Genomic DNA, 25,100 nt, shown 5'->3' with positions numbered 1-25,100 from the left:
AAGAGAACAGAGGGTCCAATATGCTGGACAGACCTCTTAGAGAGGTCTGCTTTGTCCCTGGGGCTTGGGTTACTGTCTCGGTTTGAAAGACGGGTGTCTGCCAAGTAAAGCAGGAACCTCCCTTGGAATGGAGAATATGACCCTCTGAATTATTATAACTTTGAAATCAAGGGGCTTTCAGGCAAAGATATGGGAAAAGGAATAACAGTTCTTTACTAGTATGTGTATGTATAATAAGGCAAACGAACAACAACAATGGTAACAACAACAAACAAAACCAGACCCAACAACAGCCTTCTCTTGGCTGCACTTTCCCCTTTGGTGTAGTTGCGGTCACAGCCAGCAGGGGCGCTGTTGTCTTTCAGCTGGGCAAGGCATGTGCAATGATTTCCCCGCAGCTGGAGGGGGAACTGTGGTGCGAGTTCAGCTGCCTCTCTGCATGTGGGTAATGGCAGGCACAGCTGCCTGAGAAGATGGAAAAAGGGGCTTCCTTTACAACCTCATATGCCGGGGGGAGGGTGGTTGATCCCGGTGCCACTCCATATAGAGAAATGAGCTGTAGCAGGAACCTCAGAAGCAGCAAGCTGGAACAGCAGGGACAAGCAGACTCCTGAGTTGCAGGAGCTGTGGGGTGTCCCGGCAAGCAGGAGGTGCGGGGTTACAGTGTAGCGAAAAAACCTGGAGCAGTGGCAGAGAAACGGTGGGGCAAGGCTGGGCAGAGGCAGCCTGGCTCCTGAATATGGCCGGGAGAGACTCCCTCGGAGGGGGGAGGGGCTCGAGGTCCCGGGTTTTCTCCTGAGGCACCCAAGCAGATGGCGAGGGTCCTTTTCTAGTGAGGTCAGGTGTTAATAAAGTCCTAGTGCAACGGCCACTCCTACGAGCAGAGCTCCACTCACAGTAGAAGGCAGCAGGAGACAGAACCCTGTAGTGGTGGTGAATTCTCCCCTCAGCAACTGCAGCCTGCCTCCCCTCCGATGTCGAGAGTGAGAGAGGAGCCGAGCCCAGCCCCTCACCTCCCCCTGCCAAAATCTCCTGGTATCTTTGCTCTTCCAAAGAGAAAACCTCTCAGGTATGAGAGTAGCCAGCTGCACCCTTCCCCCACCTTGGCCATTTATTTTGTCTCTCTTAAATACCGGTCATTATTGTCTTTTAGCAACAGATGGGACAATATTCCATGAGAGAAAGAAACAAAAGGAAAAATCCTAACCCCCAACAGTTAAAGATCATTAGGAAACTTCCTAGCCTGGTATGGCCCTTTGACTATTACCCATTACTGCTCTTCCACATGGGTGGTGATGAAGCTGCATCATGTTGCCCAAGAGCAATCAAAAGAGACTTCAAGGACCTTGTGACAGATGGCAAGGAAATTTGGAGCACAAGTTATTTTTTCCTCTATCCTTCCAGTTGCAGGTAGCAATACTGGAAGAAACAGATGAGCCCAGACTATTGATACATGGCTTTGTGGCTGGAGTCATCACCAGAATTTGTTTTTTTTCTATAATGGGATGGCCTACACAGCATCAGGCCTGCTGGTGTTGGATGATTTACCTTTCCCAAACAGGGAAGAGAATCTTTGCTCACAAGGTAGTGAGCTAGGTTTATTGATAGAGCTTTAAAATAGACATGAAAGGGGAGGGGGATAATATCAGGCTTGCCCATGGCAAGCTGTGGGATGATGTGCCAAAGTTTGAGGGATGGGGGGCTAGCGAGGAACATCAGCCTGTTGCTCTCAGATGTACTAGGTACAGTGGAGCACACTTGAAGTCTTATGGAGATGAGCCACGGGCTCCTGAGGTAATAAGACCCAACAGGGAAACATCAGTGAACTATCTCAAAGGAATTAAGGGATGTTTCTTTAGGAAGATGACACAGTTGACAGCCTAGCTGAAGTGCCTTTACACCAATGCACACATCATGGGCAACAAACAGGAGGTAGAAGCCACCGTGCTGCTAGAAAGTTGACCTTGTCATTACTGAAACTTGGTGGGATGAAGCAGCTATTGATGGCTACAGGCTGCTCAAAAGGGACAGGAGAGGAAGGAGGGGTGGAGGGGTTGCCCTCTGTCAAGAAATGCATAGATTGTGAAGAGCTGTCTCTGAAGAACAGCTATGAACAGGTCAAAAGCTTATGGGTAAGAATCAGAGACTGAGGCAACAAAGGGAACTTTGCAGTTGGTGTTTACTACAGGTTGCCTGAACAAAGCGAGCCTATTGATAAAGCCTTCTTGCTCCAGCTGCAGGAGGCATCACATAGTCAGGGTCTCATCCTGCTGAGGGACTTCAACCACCCTGACATCTGCTGGGAAAGTAGCATGGTGAGTTGTAGGTAATCCAGGAAACTCTTAGAATGTATCAAGGACAACTTTTTGAGACAGATAATAGACAGCCCTACCATAGGGGATGAGATACTGGATCTGATGGTCACAAACACAAGTGAGCTGATCAGGGATATCAAGATTGGAGGAAACCTGGGCTGCAATCATCATGTACTGGTGGAGTTCACAATCCTGAGGGATATGGGTCTGGTGAAGAATGAAGTTAGGACCTGTAATTTTAGGAAAGCAAACTTGCAGATCTTCAAGGAGTTATTCAAGAGGACCCCTGAGGAAACTACCCTCAGGGACAAGGGAGCAGAACAGCGCTGGCAGATCTTTAGGGATTCTCTCTGTAGAGCAAAAGATCTCCTTGATCCCCAAGTGTAAGAAATTGGGCAAGGAAGGCAAGAGACCAGCAAGGATGAGTCAAAATCTTGTGATCAAACTAAAGGGCAGGAAGGAAATGCCCAGGCAGTGGAAACAAGGACAGGTATCCTGTGAAGAGTATAGGGACACAGTCCTGTTTTGTAGGGATGGGATCAGGAAGGCCAAGGCACAGCTGGAGCTAAATTTAGCAAGGGGCACAAAGAATAGTGAGAAGGGCTTCTACAGGTATGTCAGCCAGAAAAGGAAGGTCAAAGAAAGTGTACCCCCCAATAAACAAGGCTGGCAAACTGGTAACAACAGATGAGGAGAAGGCTGAGGTGATCAACAATGTTTTTGCCTCAGTCTTCAATGGCAACCTCTCTTCCCACACCTCTTGAGTGGATGGACAGCAAGATGGGGACTGGGGGAGCAAAGTCCCTCCCACTCTAAGCAAATATCAGGTTCATGGCCACCTGAGGAACCTTAATATACATAAGTCTTTGGGACCTGATGAGATGCATTCCAGAGTCCTGAGGGAATTGGCTGATGTAGTTGCCAAGTCATTCTCCATGATATTCAAAAAATCATGGCAGTCAGGTGAAGTCCCAGGTGACTGGAAAAAGGGAAACATTGCACCCATCTTTTAAAAGGGTAGAAAGGACAAGCCTGGAAACTACCGACCTGTCAGCCTCACCTCTTCCCTGGAAGATCATGGAACAGATTCTCCTAGAAGCTGTGCTAAGGCACATGGAGGACAGAGACGTGATTTGGGATAACCAGCACGGCTTCACAAAGTGCAAGTCCTGCCTGACCAACCTAGTGGCCTTCTATGATGGAGTGACTCCATCAGGGAACAAGGGAAGAGCTACAGATGTCATTTGTCTGGACTTTTGTAAAGCCGTTGACATGGTCCCCCGCAACATCCTTCTCTCTTAATTGGAGAGAGATGGATTTCAAGGGTAGACTGTTTGGTGGATAATGAGTTGGTTGGATGGTTGCATGCAGAAAGTAGTGGTCAATGGCTCAGTGTTTGGATGGAGATCAGTGACAAGTGGTGTCCCTCAGGGGTCCATATTGGGACCAGTAGTGTTTAATATCTTCATCAGTAACATAGTGGGATCAAATGCACCTTCAGCAAATTTGTATATGACATCAAGCTGAGTGGTGCAGTTAGCATGCCTTAGGGACAGGATGCCATCCAGAAGGATCTGGACAAGCTCAAGAAGTGGGCCCATGTGAACCTCATGAGGTTCAGTGTTCCTTAGAAACATTCCTGTCTGACCATTCAGGAGGCACTCCGGGAGTTACACTCGCACCACCTGAGACTTTTAACTACTAGGACCTTTGCAGTGGGCGGTTCCAGTGAACCAACAGGTCCCCTGCTTGACTCCCTACACACACCCCACTCACACAGTCAGGCATGTTTCCCTTATGAGCTTGACCCCAAGTTTCCCATAGCAGACTCTCAGATGTCTGATTCCTTTAAGTATTTTAATTGTGATACAATGTATTCCTTCAGGGAGGAGCTCCAAAGGAATCACTAGGCTTTTATACCCTTACAGTTTGTGCACCCAATCCAATGGTGATATTTAGGCTGGGGTCTTCTCACTATTCATTGGCTCCTGAAGAGTCTCTGGATGACCAGCCACCTAGCTGGCCAGTGCAGGTCTGTTTGCCCTGCTTGCAAAGGGTCAGCACCAGTCCATGGCTCATTGCTTAGGACTCCAGCCATTTCCTCCCACCCAGGACACAATTTGCAGCTTGCACATGGATCTGCCTGCACTATATGTATTCCTCAACATTCAGCAAGGCCAAGTTGTGCTGGTTTTGGATGGAGTAGAGTTAATCTTCTTCCACAGTAGCTAGTATGAAGCTGTGTTTTAAATTTGTGCTGAAAACAGGGTTGAAAATATACAGGTGTTTATGTTACTGCTGAGCAGGGCTTACACAGCGTCAAGGCCTTTTCTGCTCTGCCATAATCCCTCTGCTCCCAGCCCCGGGAAATTGCCCGACTAGCTCCGGTCCACCAGGGGTGCGAGAGGGTTCAGCAAGGACAAAGATAAAAGACGAAGGAGACTCTCTCCTCCGGGAAACTGTCCCAGTTTATTCACAGAACTTCCCAGGGAAAAAAGAGAGCGAGGGAGGAATCACAGGGATTTTTAAACTGAGGGAAAGGGGAGGGGGAAAGCAGGCTACAGCCAATGGGGTGAAACCAAAGGGAAGGGGCAAGGGGCAAGGGGAAGGATCCAACACACCACAGACCCAGCGGGGGGGAACAGGGAAAAACCACTTAGTGTAACATCGTAGTGCAACACGACACTGCTTCTTGTACAGCCTCATCAGTTAGTAGGCTGGGGGTGCACAAGGTGTTGGGAGGAGACACAAATGGGACAGTTGATCTTAACTGACCAAATGGATATTCCATACCATATAGTAGCAGTGTGGAAAATGGATATTGTTGCTGCTACCAGTCCAAAGCGTCTCTTGAGAAAGCCGCTTGGTTTAGCACAGACTGTCACTGTATCCAAAACTCACACACACACCACGGATAGTTCAGCAAAGAAAGACGGAAAGGGTCTCCTGTATAGTATTCCTGAGAAGTTTATTGCAACCCCACCAAAGGGATCCAGTGACAGAAAGACTAAGACTTCCTGTAGTGTCTCAGGTTAAGTATAGGGTCAGGAGCCAATAGTCTAGGAGCACAGGGGGGGCACAGGAGCAAGGCAAAGGTCACTGACCTATAGGGGATGAGGTAAATTTACCTAGTGTTGCATAGCACCATGGGGGAAGCATTTTGTCTCATCACAAGCAGTCAGACTTTCTTGAAGCCTGTGGCAGACTCTTCCAGGGCATATGCCCAGAAATTCCCCTAGTAGGCTCAAGGGCTTCCTCACCATATGGCATCATGCTTGGCATATAAACCTGAGGGAAGAAGAAAGAAGGGGAAATGTTCAGTTATGGTATTTGTTATCCCAAGTAAATATGTATGATGGAGTCCTGCTTTCCTGGAGATGGATGAACACTTGCCTGATGATGGGAAGTGTGAATGAATTCCTTGTTTTGCTTTTCTTGCACACACAGCTTTTGCTTTCCCTATTAAACTGCTTTTATCTCAAACCCATGAGTTTTCTAGGTTTTGCCCTTCTGATTCTCTTCCCCATCCCACTGTGGGGGAGTGAACGAGCAGTTGTGTTGTGCTTAGTTGCCAGCTGGCGTTAAACCACGACACAAGTGCAAGGTCCTGTACCTGGGTTGGTTCAATCTCGGGTATCAGTCCAGACTGAGGGATGAAGGGATTCAGAGCAGCCCTGCAGAATAGGCCTTGGGGGTATTAATGGATCAAAAGCTGGACATGAGCCAGCAACTTGCACTCACAGCCCATAAAGCCAACTGAGCTGCATCAAAAAAAACCTGACCAGCAGGTCAAGAGAGGTGGTTATTTCCCTCTATTTTCTCTTCCCACTTGTAGTACTGCATCCAGCTCTGGACTCGGTTCAGGAAAGACATGGACATGTTGGGGCAGGTCCAGAGAAGGGCCACAAAAATGATCAGAGGGATGGGACACCTGCTTATTGCAGGGGGGTTGGATTAGATGATCTTTAAAAGTCCATTCTAACCCAAATCATTCTATGATTCTTCTGTTAACCTTAACTTCCAGTGGAATAACTAGAATGTTTATCTGGTGATAAATAATAAATCATTTCTATAAGGAGCTGCTTGTGCACTCTCATTCATAAATACTCTATTTTATATTGATTTACAAGGATAGAAACTGTCCTCTGATATAGCAAAATCACTTCTGAATCACTGGTTATTGCTGAACAAAGACAGAAATTCATGTTAATCTTCTAAGTCTGGCAGAAATAACTTTTGTGCCTGTTATGATCCAGTTATGAAAGTTCTTAGAAATGCCTCTGCCCAAATTAAGGTGCAAACGAGACCATATGCCAGTGTTAATAGTATGGGTTTTATTTGATAGTAAAAATGAGAGAAAGAAATAGAAAATAGGGGGAGGGGACAGAAAGAGAGTGACAGAGAGAATAAGGAAAATACCACCATTCGTGGATCCCAATGATGTTCCGTTGATCCTCACCAGCTGGTCTTCTTGGTGGTGAAGGTCCCCCCAAATAGCATAAAATCTGATGGGTTAATATATGCTCAGGCCAGGTAGGAAAACCCAGGCATCTCCCTGTGGGGTGGGGAGTTTGCCATTGTCTCTTACAATAGACTCCAGGTTTGTTGCATTACATGCAGTCCTGTGGTGCAAGGCTTCAGGAATTACTCTGGGGGGCACTTTGGGGGGTCTTTGATGGATTATGACACCCTCTCAGCTGCCTCTCATGTGAATGTCCCATGAATGTGTCCTGTGGGGTTGGGGATTCCAAAGCTGGGCCAGTTTGTGTAGGGGAGGATGGGTGTTCACTGCCTCTGACCAGAGGTTACACCTAAAACCTCCTCCCCCTGCCTTATTTTGGGGGGGGAGTCTGTGTAAACCTGGCTTCTGTGGGCTGTGGTCTCCCTCACCCCAAACTCAACCAGGGAAGAATTTCTGCTGTGTTTGGCTTTCATGTAGATGCATTCTTCTCCCTCAGCCTTGATTTTTTTTTCCCTAGACCTGAGGTAGTTAAACAATAGTGTGTGCTCTTTATCTTATTTAGGTGACTTAATTTGCAGTCCAAAGTTCTTCAGGGAGGCTTCTGTGGTTGCAGCTTCTTTATACAGTTTTTGCTATAATGGGCAAAACTTCATAACAATGTTTAAGGCATAAACCATTTCAGTCCCTGACAGTGCCAGATAGCATGAAAATAGTAGTTGTAATGTTGTTTACTACTGTTGTATCTTTTTTTGTTCCAAGAGGTAAATATATTTGAAATAAACTGTGAGCTTGTAATGCCAATGCATTTTCTTTAGTAGAAATTCAGTAGTTAACCTGTAACAAGGTCTGCCAATGCAAAAATGTCAGTATTAAGAGCTGAGAACCAAAAAGGCAGATGTTTAGGACCAATATTATAAGAAATATTTGAGTATTCAATATGTATTAAAGGATCTAGAATAGCTTCTTGCAGATCTTGTTTTACTGAGAAGCATTTTTACTTTGCTGATTTTTTTGTTCTATTACATGTAAGACAGAGTTTTTCATTAAAAGGGGAGGGTTTGTTGGAAAATTTTCCTTTTGTATTGTAATACTAAGGCTGACAGTCTTGTACTCATTTATTTGCCTGATTGTAAGATAAAATAAATAACTAGCATGTTTTAAAAAGTACATATATCCAGTAATTACTGTAGAAGTAGCAGTTATTGCAGCTGTAGAAGCCTTTATTTCATAATTTTAGGTTTGAAAATATTTTGACTGGTTTTTTTTTCCTTGCTATACACCTGATATTACTTGAATTTTCATGTTCACTACTTTCAGTTGTGAATGTTTACTTTAACCTGAAACTTAGAAAACTATAAAAATCAGCACATTACTGAGAGAGGATATTGATTTATTGTCAGCACACTTATGTTTTGTTTTAAAATGCACAGTTTAAGTATTACTTTAACAATTGTAATAATTTATTATATGAAAATAATTAAGATTTTTCTTTAGTTTTGCTTCTACAGTCCATACAGTGACACTGTTTCTTAATATCTTTGGATGTTTGGCTTGGGTTTACATTGATGCTACACGAGGGGTTGATTTTGGATTGAGTAGTCTCTGGTTCTTGCTTTTTACCCCTTGTTCTTTTGTCTGCTGGTACAGACCACTTTATTGAGCCTTCAGATAAGAACTTCAGGTTGACTTAAAATCCTTTAAAAAATACTTCACTTGTTGAAATGCATTAACATTACAGAATGTGTTTGTTTATCATTAAGATAATCTTTCAATGTAATTTCATTAGAAATAAGTAGAACAATTACCATTAATTCAATTGCTGTATCTGAAATGCTGACGGGAATAGTTAGGAATATCATAGAATATACTTTAAAATATTTTAAAACCATTAACTCCTGAGAGCACTGAAGGTCCAGGAGTGAATCTGAAATGCTTGTACATCAATTCACATAGTATGAGAAAAAAGTAAGGTTAACTGGAAGCATCAGCTCCCAGAGCTGTGATATCATTGGTATTAGTGGGACTTGGTGGAATGAGTCCCACGACCAGGCTGCAGGAATGGAGAGCTACAGGCTGTTCAGGAGGGATAAGCAGAGCAGGTCAAGTGGAGCTGCATTGTATGTAAGGGAGAGGTTTGATTGTACAGCCCTTAGTGTTAGGGATGATGTGGTTGAGAGCCTCTGGGTTAGAATTAGGGAGATGGAAAACAAAGGAGATGATGTAGTGGGTGTCTACTACCAATTGCCTAGCCAGGATGATGGCAGTGATGAGTTATTCTATAGGCAATGAGGAGAAATCTCTGTATTGGTAGCCCTTGTCCTTATGGGGAGATTTCAGCTTCCCAGTCGTCAACTGGGAATACCATATTGCTGTGACAAGCATGGGAAATTCCAGTAGTTTGTGAAAGAACTTTTTAACACAAGGACTCGGGGACCCCACCAGGAAAGATGCCCTCCTAGACTTGTTTGTGAATAGAGAAAGACTTATGGGAGATGTGATGGTTGGTGATTGTCTTGGCCATAGTGACCATGAAATGGTTGAGTTTAAAATTTTCAGTGTAATGAGAAAAAAGGTCAACAGACTTCTAAGCTATTCAGGGAGCTACCTAGCAGAGTACTCTGATTTTGAGGGCTTATGAGTCCACAAGTGTTGGTCAGTTTTTAAGAACCACCTTTAAAAGTGCAGGAGCAGACAATTCCAGTGTCAAAAGCCAAGCAAGTGAAGCAGAACAGGGAACTCAAGAGGAAAAATAAATTGTATGATCTCTGGAAGAAAGGTCAGACTTAGCAGCAAAATTGCCTACCATGGTTCTCATATACAGGAAGAGGACATGAAATGCCAAAACTGAGCTAGAATTGAAACTAGGCAGTGTTTTGTCAGACAAGAAGGGCTTTTTTAAGTACCCCAATAACAAGAGGAGGGCTAAAGAAAACATTGGACCGCTATTTGATGATGATGGTCACTTGAATAATAGGGATAAAAAAAAAAAAGCAGAGGCATAAAATGCTTTTATTGTCTTATTTAATAATATTGAGTCAGAGGACTGTGAGCGTGGTAACAGTAACTTTCCATTTGTGAACAATTAAATTGTGAGTGACCAGTTGTATCAGGTGAATGTTCACAAGTCTGCAAGACCTGATGGGGTCTGTGGGGCTCTGATCCAGGGTATTGAAGGAGCTAGCAGATGTTATGGCAGGATCCCTCTCAATAATCTCCCAAAGATCTTGGGAGTCTGGGGAGGTCCCTGCTGACTGGAAGCTAGGGAATGCTATTCCAATTTGCAAAAACGGCGTGAGAGAAGACCCAGGGAGCTACAGATGTGTTGTTAGTCTAGCCTCAGTACCTGGAAAAATTATGGAGATTATACTGGGTGCTATTGAAAGGCATTTAAAGCACAATGCAATCATCAGGCACAGTCAATGTGGCTTCACAAAGGGAAAGTCCTGTTTAACTAATTTGATATCTTTCTATGATAAATGTCACTTGCCTAGTGGATGAAAGGAAGGCAATGGATGTAGTTTTTCTCGATTTTAGTAAGGCCATTGATACTGTCCCTCACAGCATCCTTCTGGACAAGTTGTCCATCTGTGGGATGAATAGGTTCATGGTGTGCTGGGTGAAGAACTGATGGATGGGCAGAGCTCAGAGGTTTGTATTCAATGGAGCTACATCTGCCTGGTGACTATTCACTAGCAGTATTCCTCAGGGTTCAATTCTAAAGCCAGTCAGTCCTGTTCAATATTTTTATCAATGATCTGGATGCAAGAGTTGAATGCACCATTAGCAAGTTTGCTGATTATACCAAACTGAGAGGTGCTGTTGGCTCTCTTGAGGGACAATAGGCCTTGCAGAGGGATCTAGATAGGTTGGAGCACCAGGAAACCATCAGTGGCATGAAATTTAATAAGTCCAAGTGCCAGATCCTGTACCTGGGACAGTCATACTGGGCACAAGTATAGATTGGGAGAGGAGTGTCTGGAGAGCAACAGTGCAGAAAGGGATCTGGGAGTGCTGGTCAGCAGCAGGCTCAGTATAAGGCAGCAGTGAGCCCTGGCATCCAAGAAGGCCAACCCTGTCCTAGGGGGCATCAAACACAGTAGAACCAGTTGGTCAAAAGAGGCGATGATCCTGCTGTATTCAGTGCTGGTGTGGCCTCACCTTGAGTACTGTGTGCAGTTGTGGGCCCCACAGCTTAAGGATGTGGAAGTCCTTGAATGCATCTAGAGAAGGGGAACCAAGCTGGTGAAAGGGCTGGAAGGAATGTCCTGTGAGGAGCAGCTGAGGACATTGGGTTTGTCTAGTTTGGAGAAAAGGAAGCTGAGGGGTGACCTCATGGCTCTCTACAGCTTCCTGGGGAGGGGAAGTGGAGAGGGAGGTGCTGAGCTCTTCTCCCTGGGATCCAGTGACAGGATGCATGGGAGTGGTTCAAAGCTGGGGCAGGGGAGGTTGAGACTTGACAGTAGGAAGCATTTCTTTACTGAGAGGGTGGTCAGACACTGGAACAGGCTTCCTAGAGAGGTGGTCGATGCCCCAAGCCTGTCAGTGTTCAAGAGGCATTTGGACAATGCCCCTAATAACATGCTTTAACTTTTGGTCAGCCCTGAAGTGGTCAGGCAGTTGGACTGGATGATCATTGTAGGTCCCTTCCAACTGAAAATATTCTGTTCGATTCTATTTATAGCTTCTACCATTGACATAGTATTTGTAGGAAATATTTAATTTTGTATTGCGCTGATAACAGTTTTAAGGAAAATTCTCATTAAATCTGTATCCCTTCATGGGCAGGTTAATAGTTAAGGGTGTCTTTAATATTTGGCTTCCTGAATGAACTTCATAAAACTCTAGACTTAAAAAATCTTATCTTGCTAAGTGACCTGTAGTATCTGTAATTGAAGTAGGCAGATATTCTTAAAAATTAGTAGATCAGGTATGTATTGATTAAATTCCAGTATTTTTCCTAGTTTTTTAGCAGTCTGGATTTTGAAGAACTACAAGCTTGACAGGTGGTATCTTAGTCTTGAAAAATAGAATGGTTGGTTTGAATTCAAAATTTATTTTTTTTTTTTTTTGTGAAAATCAGCATTTAGAGATTCTAAATTCCCCATACTCTTGGAGTATTTTTTTTTTATTTCTTTTTCAGATTGAAATGAATCGGGATGTTCTCAGTTTAAACGCACTAATTTTTTTAGAGACAGACTGATAGCCATAAATTGCAGTTGAGCATAACCTTTAGACTAAAAGATGTTTCTTTTTGCTAGCCAAGAAGATATTGCTGTACCTACACATCTTTGAGGAATCATATAGTCTAACTTGCATTTGCTTGTACACTAAATTCTTACAGTCTTAAATTTAAAAAATGAGAAGAGTATTTTTAATTTACTAGTCTAACTTTTGTTGATGACTTTGGTTACAATGTGGGTACAAAATGAAATAAATTAAAAATACAGAGAGTTGCCAGTATTTTAAAATTATAGTATTTCATTTTCATCATAAATACTGCATGTTCTCTCTTAGTAGTGTTTTTTTTATGTGAAATTATTATTCCTGATTTGGTGGAGTTCAGTGTCATGTTATTTTTCAGGGTTTTAGATTTAGTAAATCCTTAGCATTTCTTAGTGAATATTTATTGTTTGGAAAAGGAAAATTACTACTTGCATATTTAATTTTCAATCATCTATTCAGCTGAAATAGGGTGAACTTGTTGAATAAACAGAAAATAAAAAATTCCCTTCTGCAGAAAGACCTATTACTGGCAAATTCTTGTTCAGTGACTTAAGTAATCTTTAGTTCCTTTAGAAATTTGGTAGAAAGCATATCATGCAGTCATTATTTTTCATAGTAATACACTGAGGTATTTGAGATGCTGCCTGTATGTTTATATTTGGGGATTTTTTACAGACTTTTTGTCAGGCTAACATTTTAGTAATTTAAACAGCAAACATATCTTGTATATTTTGTTTTTAAACAGCAAGTGCTTCAGTATTCTGATCCACATTGTGTTTCAGTAATTCCATATCAGTATTTATTGCTTCTTAAAAGTAAAATATTTTCTTCCCATCATGATAGCACTGTGAACTTCAGTATAAAAGTAGAGTGGACTTCTGTTCTTTATGCATTGTAGCACAATTTGTATGTTTAGTCTAAGAGGCCCTGCTGTGTGCTGAATGGAACACTAAGGAATATTATGTTGTTATTCTCACATCTGTGAGAGATGCAAATGGTAAAAGTACTATATTAAAGAAGTAGCAACATCTCTTATAAATACTCTACAAAACCACAGAATTACTGGTATTTCAACTCACCATCAATAAAATATAAAAGCACTTTTCCTTTAGTTAATGCAGAAAAAAATTTAGATTGGTATTACAATATTTGTAAAAAGTAATAAATTTCCTGTCTGCTTTAATTCTCCCCCCCCCCCCTTTTCAGGAGTGACAGTTCATTCAGGTTCGTGTTCTTCTTTGTATATATCTGTCAGTTTGCTGTACATGTACTTCAAGCTGCAGGATTACAAAAATGGGGAAACTGGTGAGTATTCTGTTTTCTTTAGCATTGTACTGTCTGTAAGACAAACACTCATATTTGATATAGCAACTGCAAACCAGTCCATGTTTTTAAAAGAAAAAATAATCTTCTGTTCACTGGAATTCTTACATTTAGCACTCAAGAAAGCATTTTTGGAGTGTTCTTAGCTAGAAAAAGTATGTGAAACATATCCCAAGAGTGTGAGATACTTCTGTTATTAGACTGGTCAAAATTTTGTCTTTCAATGTAAGCCATTGTCATGGTTTAACCCCAGCCAGCCCTCAAGGCCCCCACAGCTGCTTGCTCACTCCCCCACCAGTGGGATCAGGGAGAGAATCAGAAGGGTAAAAGCTATAAAACTCCTGGGTTGAGATAAAGACAGTTTAACAGGCAAAGCAAAAGTCACACACACGAGCAAAACAAACCAAGGAATTAATGCACTGCTTCCCATGGACAGGCAGGTATTCAGCCATCTCCAGGAGAGCAGGGCCCCATCACACATAATGGTTACTTGGGAAGACAAATTCCATCTCTCCAAACTTCCCTTCCTTCCTCCTTCTTCCCCCCACTTCATATACTGGGCATGATGTCACATGGTCTAGAATATCCCTTTGGTCAGTTGGAGTCATCTGTCCCAGCTGTGTCTCCTCCCACACACCCCCAGCCTCCTCAACAGCTTGGCAGTATGAAAAGCAGCAAAGTCCTTGGCTCTGTGCAAGCCTTGCTCAGCAATAACAAAGACATCTCTATATTATCAACACTGTATTCAGCACAAATCCAAAACACAGTCCCATACCAGCCACTGGGTAGAAAATTAATTCTACCCCAGCCAAAACCAGCTCAGCCACTTTATACTGCTCTTTTATACATTACCTCTCCTCTTTTAGTGGTGTGTGGAGAACTTATTTGCTCCATATTTAGGATAAAGAAATAAGCAAAACTTAGAAAAAATTATAATAATTTAGGCTGTAATAATTTACTGTTTGAATATTATTTTGTATAATTTGTAATTTCTAATGATATTAATATACTTACTAATAAAATTTATTTTTAAAATTGGAAGAATTAATCAACAATGTATTTAGGTGAATATAGTGCTATATCTTTGATATTATTTGAAAAGCTCATTTGTCCAAGTCAGCTTCTTATTCTGTAATAGTTGATTTTTCATGTTGATGCTTATAAATATATAAGCTTTTACTTGAACTTTTTATGTAGATATAGCTTTATTTGAAGCTTCAAGGTCTAATATTAAGATTTTACAAAGAAAAGCTATTGGGAATCACTCACCCTTCTTGGAAAAAAACAAAACAAAAGAACAAACTTGAATTAACAAAAAGCATGGTTGTAGTAGCCAGCTGATAACATGGAGAGCTATAACTGGCAATAATGTACCTGGGTAATGACATTTCTGTGTATCAGTGGTTTTCTGCTAACCTCCAAATGGACATAAGGCAGAAATAAACATCATTGCTTTAGAACTGGAGTATAAGGGAAAATCCTGGTTTATTATTTTTGCTCTCAAAGCTACTGTTTTGCTTTTTCATAGGTACCTTGATTGACATGAATAAAGTAAAAAAGTGATTTTAGAGAACAAACTCTCCAAGTATGACATGTACTTTTAAGGATACTTGGGGAAGTGGTATGAAAAATAGCCAGATCATCATCAGATGATAACTGCAGTTTTGATTTTGGAGTTCTGTGCTAGAGTCCAGTTGAACATAGGGGATATCAAAGCAATTTGAAACAAATAGAAGAAAGTTTTAAGGTTGTTTGGGTTTACATAAATTTTTTGCTCTTTTTGGTGAAAGAATCTTTTCTATCTTAATGTGCTATTTTTATTAGGGCAACCTGCTCTTTGTGACTTCAAGTTTATGTTGATGTTTCAAATTTAAAGAAAGGGGAAATATTTGAAGTAATACTGATATAGCAATCTGTTCTCTTAATTAATCTGACACTATCTACTTAAAAAAAAAATATTAATCACAGTTGAGAAAGCATCACTGTGTGGTTACAACAAAATTAATTTTCCCACATAAAAGCTCTGTGTGTGTGCCATATTTTTTGTTTTCGTTTTTAAGAAGTTAGAAGCTATCTTTTTAGGGATGTTTTCTCTTCCAAAAAGTCATGTAGTCTTAAATTATTCTGAAATGACAGTATGACCAAAAAAAAAAAAAACAACCCAAAAATGATGAACAATTCTAATGTCTCTTAATTTCTTCACAGATGTCCTGAAGGATAATCATCTTTGCTAAAATTTTCCTTATAGTTTCACTGCATGCATTGGGAAAAATGGCAACTAAGCTGTTAAAGCTTATCAAACAGAAATATGCTCATATATAATTTTCATGAGCTTTTCTTAACAAATATTCAGTTGATCAGAACCAGGATGTTATAAAACTTCTTTTGATGTGGATAACTATGGTTGAATGGTTCATGTGCTGTGCTAGTCAAGTTCGTCTTTTTCCTTCAGTGGGTGGATTTTGTCTCTTACTAGTCTTATTAAGAGTATCCCTGTTGGCATTATGATGACAATCATAGCTGCACTTTTCACAGCATCTGCAGTTATTTCATTAGTTATGTTTAAAAAGATAAGTTACTTATTCTCTCTTCTATGTTCTGGAATTTGCTTTCCTGCTTGAGAGGTACTCTCTTACAAAGTAATGGGGATTAAATTATATTCTTGGGCATGTGCCTGTCCCTTACCTTTTAACAACCATACTTCAGTAGTACTTTTTTGCTTATACTGTCATGGAGTTATGAAATGCTGTTTTTACAGTGCACTTATTTCTGCAAACTAAAATGGGGAAGGATAGCTTTGAATAAGAGAAGCTGGGAGGTGAGCCCACAGTGAAAGGGTAGGCGAATACACTGGACACTAAGGTGTAGGACCTGTAGATGCAAGGTTGCAATTTTCAAATCTGTGGTGATTTATCAGGCTGAGTGAAGCATGATTCAAATGATTACTAAGTTTCAGCTCTTGTAAAAATAATTCCCCATTAAAATCAATAGAAGACTGAGATGCCTAGCACCTTGGAAAAGGATTTTTATCTCTGCTTGGATTATTTTAAGATTTTGCTGTCAATTAATGAATGCATAGCATAAAACCTCAAAGATGCTGTTCTCCCTCAGTTCCTTTTTGTGAATTTCCATCCAGAAGGTCTAAGTTCAGAGAATAATGTGCTTGTAAGATTGTTATGTTGTTTCAATTAAATGTAACTGATAATTCTGCTGCTGCTGTGCTGGTAATTCTAATAATTCAACTGCAGTTACAGTTCCACTTAAAGGTCTTTGTGTACCCAAACTCTACTGGCCTATTTACAGTAAGGTAGAAAGTTCCTTTCTCCTCATTTGTTTTTTGCATAAATACTCAGGTATAGGACAAAGAAACAAATGAGAAATATGTATGGTGAGAATTTTTTTACACTATTTCTACCACATAAATCTGGATTATTTTCATTCTTTTCAAAAAACATGTATACTCATATATGATCTGGTGACATTTTGTCACGATCCACAAGGTGGGATTTGTGATGTGGTTCTTTTATTTGGTCTTAGAGTACAAAAGATTATCAGCAAACCAAGGACTTAAACAGCAAAACACACTTTATTGAGAGCTCATCAGCACTAATATGCGATAGAGGGAAAAGAGGAGAAAGCAAAGCATAAGAAAAAGAGAATAAGGGGATTATAGCTACCAGTGTTAAAGTTCCCCAGCTGTCCATCGACGCAGAGTCTTCTGTCCGTTGGGGAGATCTCAAAGGAAGGTAAGTTTGGGGTATAACTTTATAGTCTTTTACAAAGCGAGGGGCACAGGGCCAAAACCAGAGGAGATTGATGATCATTGTGATGAATTCCATTGCGCAGGGGAGCAGGTGTATGGTACAGAGCAAGCCACGTCTTGCAAGCCTTTGCTCACCAGCAGGAACAAGGGCAGTGTACTGTGCAACCACCTGCAAACAACCACTTGGCAAACATCCACCTCAGCTAGGCCCGAACCCCCATACCAAGTCCCTTGTGATATTCAGGGTCTTAGTCTCTATTCTTGAGACGGTTGTGAGACAGATGAGAGAATCTTTGGGCCGTGTCTTACACATTTATAACAAAAAAAAAGTTACATAAAGTTTCCTACTACGCTTATAAAATCATAGAATCATTAAAGTTGGAAAAGACCTCTAAGTTCATCAAGTCCCACCATCAACCCAGCACCACCACCATGTTCACCACTAAACCATGTCCTCAAGTATCCATGTTTTTTGAACACTTTCAGGGCTAGTGACTACCACTTGCCTGGGCAGCTTTTTTCAATGCTTTACAACCCTTTCCATGAAGAAATTTTTCCTAATATCTAATCTAAACCTCTCCTGCCACAACTTGAGGCCATTTCCTCTTGTCTTATCCCTTGTTACTTGAGAGATCAACTTCCACCTCGCTACAGCCTCATTTCAGGTAGTTGTAGAGAGCAATAAGGTCTCCCCCAAGCCTCCTTTTCTCCAGGCCAAACACCCCCAGCCGCCTCAGATGCTACTCATAAAACTTGTGCTCCAGCCCCTTCGCCAGCTACATTACCCTTCTCTGGACACACTCCAGCATCTCAGTGTCTTTCTTGTATTGAGGGGCCCAAAATTGAACACAGGATTCAAGGTATGGCCTCACCAGTGCCAAGTACAGGGGGATGATTGTTTCCCTGCTCCTGCTTCCCACACTGTTTTTGATACAAGCCAGGATGCTGTTGGCCTTCTTGGCCACCTAGGCTCATGTTCAGCTGGCTGCCAACCAGTGGCCCCAGGGCCTTTTCTGCTGTGCAGCTTTCCAGCCACTTTTCCCCAAGCCTGCAGTGCTGCAGGGGGTTGTTGTGGTCCCAAGTGCAGGATCTAATGCTTGGCCTTGTTTAATCTCATATATTTGGCCTCAGCCCATCAATCCAGCCTATCTAGATCCCTCTGTAGACTCTTCCTACCCTCCAGCAGATCAACACTCCCACCCAACTTGGTGTCATCTGAAAACTTGCTTAGGGTGCACTCAGTCCCCTCATCCAGGTTATCAATAAAAATATTAAACAGGACTGGCCCCAATACTGAGCCCCAGGGAGCACCACTCATGACCAGCCACCAGCTGAATGTAACTCCATTCACCACCACTCTGGTCCTGGCCATCCAGCCAGTTTTTTACTCAGTGAAGAGTGCAACCATCTGCACCACGGGAAATCAGTTTCTCCAGGGAGAATGCTGTGAGAAACGGTGTCAAAAGCTTTACTGAAGTCTAGGTAGATGACATCCACAGCCTTTCTGTCATTCACTAAGTAGGTCGCCTTGTTGTAGAAGGAGGTCAGGTTTGTCAAGCAGGAACTTCCTTTCCTAAACCCATGCTGGCTGGGCCTGATCCCCTGGCTGTCTTGCACTTGTCTCATGATGGGACTCAGGATGATCTGCTCCATGACTTTCCCTGGCACCAAGATCAGGTTGACAGGCCTGTAGCATGCTGGATCCTCTTTCTGACCCATCTTTAGGATGGGCATCACATTTGCTCACTTCCAGTCACCTGTGACCTCTTGGGTTGACCAGGACTGCTGGTAAATGATTGAAAAGGACTTGGTGAGCTCTTTCATCAGCTTTCTCAGTAACCTTGGGTGGATCTCATCAGGTCCCATGGGCTTGTGCAGGTCTAAGTGGCATAGCAAGTTGCTGACCATTCCCTCCTGGACTATGGGGGCTTCATTTCGCACCATCTCTGTCTTCCAGCTCAGGGGGCTGCATGCCCTGAGGACAACTGGTCTTGTTATTGGAGACTGAGGCAAAGAAGACATTTAAGTACCTCAAACCTTTCCTCATTCTTTGTCACTGTTTCCCATCACATCCAACAACGGATGGAGATTCTCCTTAGCCCTTCTTTTGTTGCTGGTGTATTTGTAGAAACACTTTTTGTTGTCTTTTACAGCAGTGGCCACATTAAGTTCTAGCTGGGCTTTGGACCTTCTAATTTTCACATCTTTATAGTTCTTCCAATCTGTCTGCCCCTTTTTCCAGAGGTGGTAAACTCTTTTTTCCTGATTTCCAGCCAAAGCTCTCTGTTCAGCCAGGCCGGTCTTCTTCCCTGCCAGTTTATCTTTTGGCATATGGGGATGACCTGTTCCTGCACTTTTTATTTTCCTCCTTAAAGCACATCCAATCTTCCTGGACTCCTTTGCCTTTCAGGACTGCCTCTCAAGGGACTCTCTCAATCAGTCTCCTAAACAGGCCAAAGGCTGTCCTCTGGAAGTCCAAGATGGCAGTTTTCCTGACCCCCTGTAGTGGTTTAGATTCGCCAATTTGAGTTTCCCAGCCAATGCACCAAATAATGTGGTGGGTTTTAGCACTAGCTAAAATCACCAGGGTACTTACTCATTTTGTGCTGTGAGATATGGATTAGGAGAAGGGCGAAACAGGCTTAAAAGGTATAAAGAAACTTTATTAACAGGACTACAAGAATAAGGAGCATCAGAATAAAACCTTCAGAACACCTTTCCTAACTTTTCTTTTCCCAATTGACAACGTAGAGACAAAACCTGGGATGTTAAAACAGTACCAACTATACAATAGTGTTTTCATCAATCTTCGTAGGGAGAGGAGTTTTCTCTCGTCATGCCATAAAGACTTGTGGACCTGATTTTCTGAGCCTGAGAGTTTCCAGCCTGTCAGTGGCTGATCTGTTCTCAAGGGAAAGTCTCTTGAGAACATCTCTCGCTCAAGGACTATTTTTGTAAATAATTTATAGTTCTCAAAACAATATTGTACAGCTGTGATAAGTGTGTTTTTCTCTTGTTCCACCAATGGGACAAGAGAGGTGTTGTTCCCTTTACCAATCATGTTAAACCTGTACTGTAACACCCTATAAAGAAGCTGAAAAGTTCAGAAATAAACCCTTCTGATGATCCACTCTCTGCCTGTTGCATTGAATCCACGCTCTTTATTTTGTGTCCAGCAATGACAGAGACTTCTCCACAAGAAAGAGTTTTCTTGTGGCTTTTCATTTCTATGAATAGCAGCCGCCTGGGCAAATTCTGCCACTGTGCCCTCCTCCCATTTTCACAGCCCTCCTAGAGGTGTGTCCATGGGCCATGAACTCAAGGGGTATTATTTTAAGGATGAGTTATTCAAAGGCAAAGGTTCTTTCCATCTATCTCTGTGATCATCTCTGGGAATAGGTTTTCTTCTTTTCTCCCTGGGGCAAAGGGTTTTCATCAGCTCTCCTCTCTCTGTTCAAGCATCTCATGGGAACACAGTTACTCCACCATCTGCTTGGCTTCATCAATGGATACTTCTGTCAGATCTACAGCTTGAATACTTCATTCCCCCAATATTATTTAATGAATTAAAGGAGTTATTTTCAGACCATTATTGTCCATCTCCATGGCCCTACCAAAAGAATATTTCAGCCTATTAGAGCATCTCCTCATTCTCCTTCCATCTGAGGCTTGACTCCTTCTTTTACTGACCTTGATGTTTCATGTTGTCTTTCTACATGTCAATTATCCTTTTCTCTCCTTGGGGGGAAAAACCAGGTCTGCAGGTCTCATCTGTGTAGTGAAAGGGTTAAATCTTGCCCAGGCCATGACAGCCACGGTGTCGGATTTTAGGCCACGCTGGTGCCTCTCTTAGCCCAGCAGTTGCTGGGAGGGAGTGGACGGTCTTTGGCCTGGAACCGTCTGTGGGCAGGGGGTAGGAGGGTGTCAGCAAGTGTCAGCAGCTATGGCCCAGCCCCACCTGTGGCTGGGGGCCCCCCTGGGAAGGGCTTCGGCCACCCCGCTGGAATGGGACCCAGAGGGCTTCCCCGGGAGTGGCCAGTGCCGCAGCAGGGCTCTCCTACCTTTCAAAGCCAGAAAGAGAGAGAGAAGTTCCCAAGCTTGGGTTTTTATAAAGGTGGTATTCACAGAGGTGGACCTAATTTTCAATGGTGCAAAATGCTGTCAGTTCTCAGAACTGACCAGCTATTGGCCTATCTCAAGTACAGAAGAAATTCCCAGCAGCTTCTCTCAAAGAAATCACTTCTGTGGGTGGTTCTTATTGCTTTTCCTAAATGTCAAACTACCACACCCCCCTCCTTACTTCTCTGAGAACTGAAAACTGTCATTTTTTTGATCACTTTGACCAAGACAGCCTCCAACCATCACATCACCAACCAGTCTTTCTCTGTTCAAAAACAGCAGGTCCAGCAGGGCTTCTTTCCTGTTTGGCTCCCTTACCAGCTGTGTAAGGAAGTTCTTTTCCACACACTCCAGGAGCGTCCTGGACTGTTTCCTCTTTGCTGTATTGTATTTCCAGCAGACATATACTAAGTTTAAGTCCCCCATGAGAACAAGAACTAACAATTGTGAAAATTCTCCCAGCTGCTTACAGAATATTTCATCTGCGTCTTCATTCTGTTTGAGGGGTCTATAACAAACTCCCACCAGGATATCCACCCTGTTGTCCTTCCCCCTAATTCTTGCCCATAAACACTCAACCCTATCATCACTGTCATTAAATTCTAGACAATCAAAACACTCCCTTGTCACTAGAGGACATGAAGTATTGCGAGGGTTCCCAGAAATCACACACACAGCAGCTGCTTTTCGTGAGGCGGAAAAAAGCCTTTATTGCGGGCTTTTAGAACCCTATTTATAAGCTGTTCCAGTCAGGTCATCCTGATTGGTAGAAGGAACAACACCTCCCTCATCCGATTGGTGGGACAAGAGAGAAAACACTCTCAGAACATCTGTGTCTTGTTTTGGGAAAGTAATTCCTTATTTACACAAATAATCCTTGAGCGAGAATAGGTTCCAAAGACTTTCCCTTGGGGCCAGTCAGTCCCTGAGAGCTTGAAATTCTCTCAGGTTTAGAAATCATGTCCACACTCCCTAATATACAGGGCTACCCCACCTTCCTTGCCTCTTCCTTCTGAAGTTTTTATAGCCATTCATTGCAGCACTCCAGCTGTCTGTCATCCCATCATGTGCCCGTGATGGCAACTATGCCATAGTTTTCCTGCTGAACAATGGCTTCCAGTTCCTCCTGTTTGTTGCCTGTGCTGTGTGCAGTGGTGTAGATGCACTTCAGTTGGGCTAATCACACTGATGCCTTTTTTGCATGGAGAAGCCCTAATTCCTGCATGACCATTCACAGGTGCTTCTGGGATTTCTAACATCAATAATCCCTGCATACTTGCTGCTGTATAGATCTTCTTCCCCTGCCTCCACTGATATGGCAGACTGAAGGATCTTGCTAGCACACTGTCCCTCAAGCAGTGGTGTGCCACCCCCAGGCTTATCTCTATTGAGTCTGGTTTTATCCATGTCCCTCTTCCAATATAATTTAAAGCTCTCTCAAGTAGCCCTGCTTACTCCTGAGCCAAGATTATTTTCCCTCTTTGACACAGGTTGACCCCATCTGTTCTCAGCAGGCTCAGGGTCATGTAAACCGACCCATGATCAAAACTCACAAATTTCTGCTGATAACACCAGTCTCAAAGACAGGTATTCATCTGAATGATCTTCCTTTTTCTTGCCCCATCATTCCCTGCAACTGGCAGGACAGAAGAGAACACAACTTGTGCTCCAGATCTGTCAACCAGTCATCCCAAGGCCCTGAGGTCTCCCTTGATTGTCCACAGACTTCTTGTTGGTCTTTATTGATGACCACCTGGAAAGCCAATAGTGGGCCATACCAAGCTGGGAAATTTCTTAGTGATGTCCCTTACCTTGGCCCCAGGGAGGCAGCACACTTCCCTATGGGTTGGGTCCAGTTGGCATATCCATCCCCCTGTTCCTCTCAGAAGGGGTTCATCAATGACACCTACCCTTCATTTCTTAACTGAAGTGCTTGTGATGCAGGGGGTAGGCTGCTCTGCCCTAGGTGACCCCTCCAACCTGAAAGAACCTTCATTCACATTTTCATTTCCCTGGTCCTCAAGTTGCAGAGCCTCATACTTATTGCATAAGGGCACTTGGGAAGGTGAGTGGGAGGAGATTTGCCTGACAGAAATCCATTTCTACGCCCCTCCATTGCCAAAGTCCCTTCCTTCTGCCTGGTGGTGGGAGGGTAGGGGATCCTTTGCTTCTTGTGATGTGGACAGTGGGTGCATTTGTCTAAGGGATAAATGAGTACAGCTCCACCAGTCAATCTCCTCCTCAGAGTCCCTAATACTTCTTAGCCTTTCTACTTTCAGCTCTGCCACCAAGCTGAGCAGATCATTCACCTGATCTCTCTCTCTTTCTTCTTCTAATTTCCTCTTCTCAGAATTTTTGAGTAACTTAAATGGGCTTGGAGTTTGATAAGTTGAATGGGCAAAGTTAATGCTTTGGGAAGTGTTTCATATTGATTGAATGGTGCTGTAAACCTTTTCCCAAGGTTCTTTGATTTTCTGCAGTTGCCAGTAAAGTTCTTTTTGTTTTGACCTCTTGAGAGCATCTTAGTATTTCTCCCATGCCTCTAACTCACAGTACATGAACAACTGCAAGCCCTTTTAAAAGTCTCATTGAGCAAGGATTTTTGGGGCCTTACATCCCCCCAGTTTATATACTGGGCATATGTTCTATGGTATGGAATATCCCTTTGACCAGTTCAGGTCACCTGTCCCGGCTATGCTTCCTCCCAGCTTCTTGTGCATCTCCTCCCTGGCAGAGCATGAGACGTTGAAAAGTGCTTGACTCAGGGCAAGCACTGCTCAGCAACAACCAAAACATCAGTGTGTTATCAGCATTATTCTCATACTGACTCCTAAACACAACACTGTAGCAGCTACTAGAGAAGAAAATTAACTCTCCTAGCAGAAACCAAGAAAAATGTTCATTCATAGCTTAACTTAATAGGTACTTGCAACCATGTCAATCAGTAAAATTAAGATTTCTAAAATTTTAGTATATAAAAAACTTCACTAGAATGTTACTGACACAGTAGATTCAAAAATATGTTTTCTTCTTGTTTTCTGCCATTACTTTTAACATGCACCCTTAGCATATGTTATGCTAAGGATACAGCCTATTTGTGTATTTAAATGTGGTGTTTCAGACAGTAGATAGCACACAGGTAAACTTGGAAAGAGGTACAGGCATCCTACAGTCAAACTGCATGCACAGCAGGGCAATCAGAAGTTGTAGAATTTGTGGGGGGGGGGGGGGGAAATCTGTATATTAATTTTTGGATCCTCCCAAACATATGAACAAACCAGATTTTTCCACCACACAGCTCTACTTCATGTTTGAGACTGCTGTTACTCTACCAAGAAATGGAAGGTTCAGCATGCTTTTTTACTGCTTTTCCACCTCCCTAGGTGCATGGTCTCTACAGCACTACTGGCGCTAGTTTTGAGAAAGCACAGCAGGAGTTTGCAACAGGAGTGCTGTCCAACAAATCTGTACAAACTGCTGCAGCCAACGCCACATCAACAGCAGCGACCAGTGCAGCTCAGAATGTGTTCAAGGGTATGTATATATATACATTCTCTGAATGTAGAGAAATATAAAAAATCATGACAGTTCTCTTCCACTGTACTTTATTTTCCAGTCACTTATTATATTTCCTAAAAACATATATCAGGATACACACAGCATATTTCTTTCTTCTGCAGCAGTGCATAGGTAAAATGGGAAATGTTTATTTTATAATAAATTTATTTATTTTTAAAAGATAACCATTCTCTGTGCTTATTTAAAATGTTGCATTTTGGAATAATAAGCTTTCCTTATTTAGGGAGGATAAGTAATTTCAACAATTGGCTTGAGAATGAATTGTGGTATAAAATGATCAAATAAATATATTAAGAATTTGGAGATTTTTTAGTGG

General features: G+C 42.4%; 1 pseudogene; it reads left to right on the top strand.

Annotated features, from left to right (window-relative positions):
• LOC148183473 (secretory carrier-associated membrane protein 1-like) overlaps nucleotides 1-24,780 on the top strand; it is a 58,959-nt pseudogene extending 34,179 nt beyond the window's left edge.
• The last annotated feature ends 320 nt before the right edge of the window (nucleotides 24,781-25,100 follow it).

Source organism: Pseudopodoces humilis, chromosome 12 (genome assembly GCF_049639895.1).
Source record: "Pseudopodoces humilis isolate 2021_Gansu_Grassland_sample_001 chromosome 12, ASM4963989v1, whole genome shotgun sequence".
NCBI classification, from domain to species: domain Eukaryota; kingdom Metazoa; phylum Chordata; class Aves; order Passeriformes; family Paridae; genus Pseudopodoces; species Pseudopodoces humilis.
This window is presented reverse-complemented; position numbering and strand designations above follow the sequence as displayed.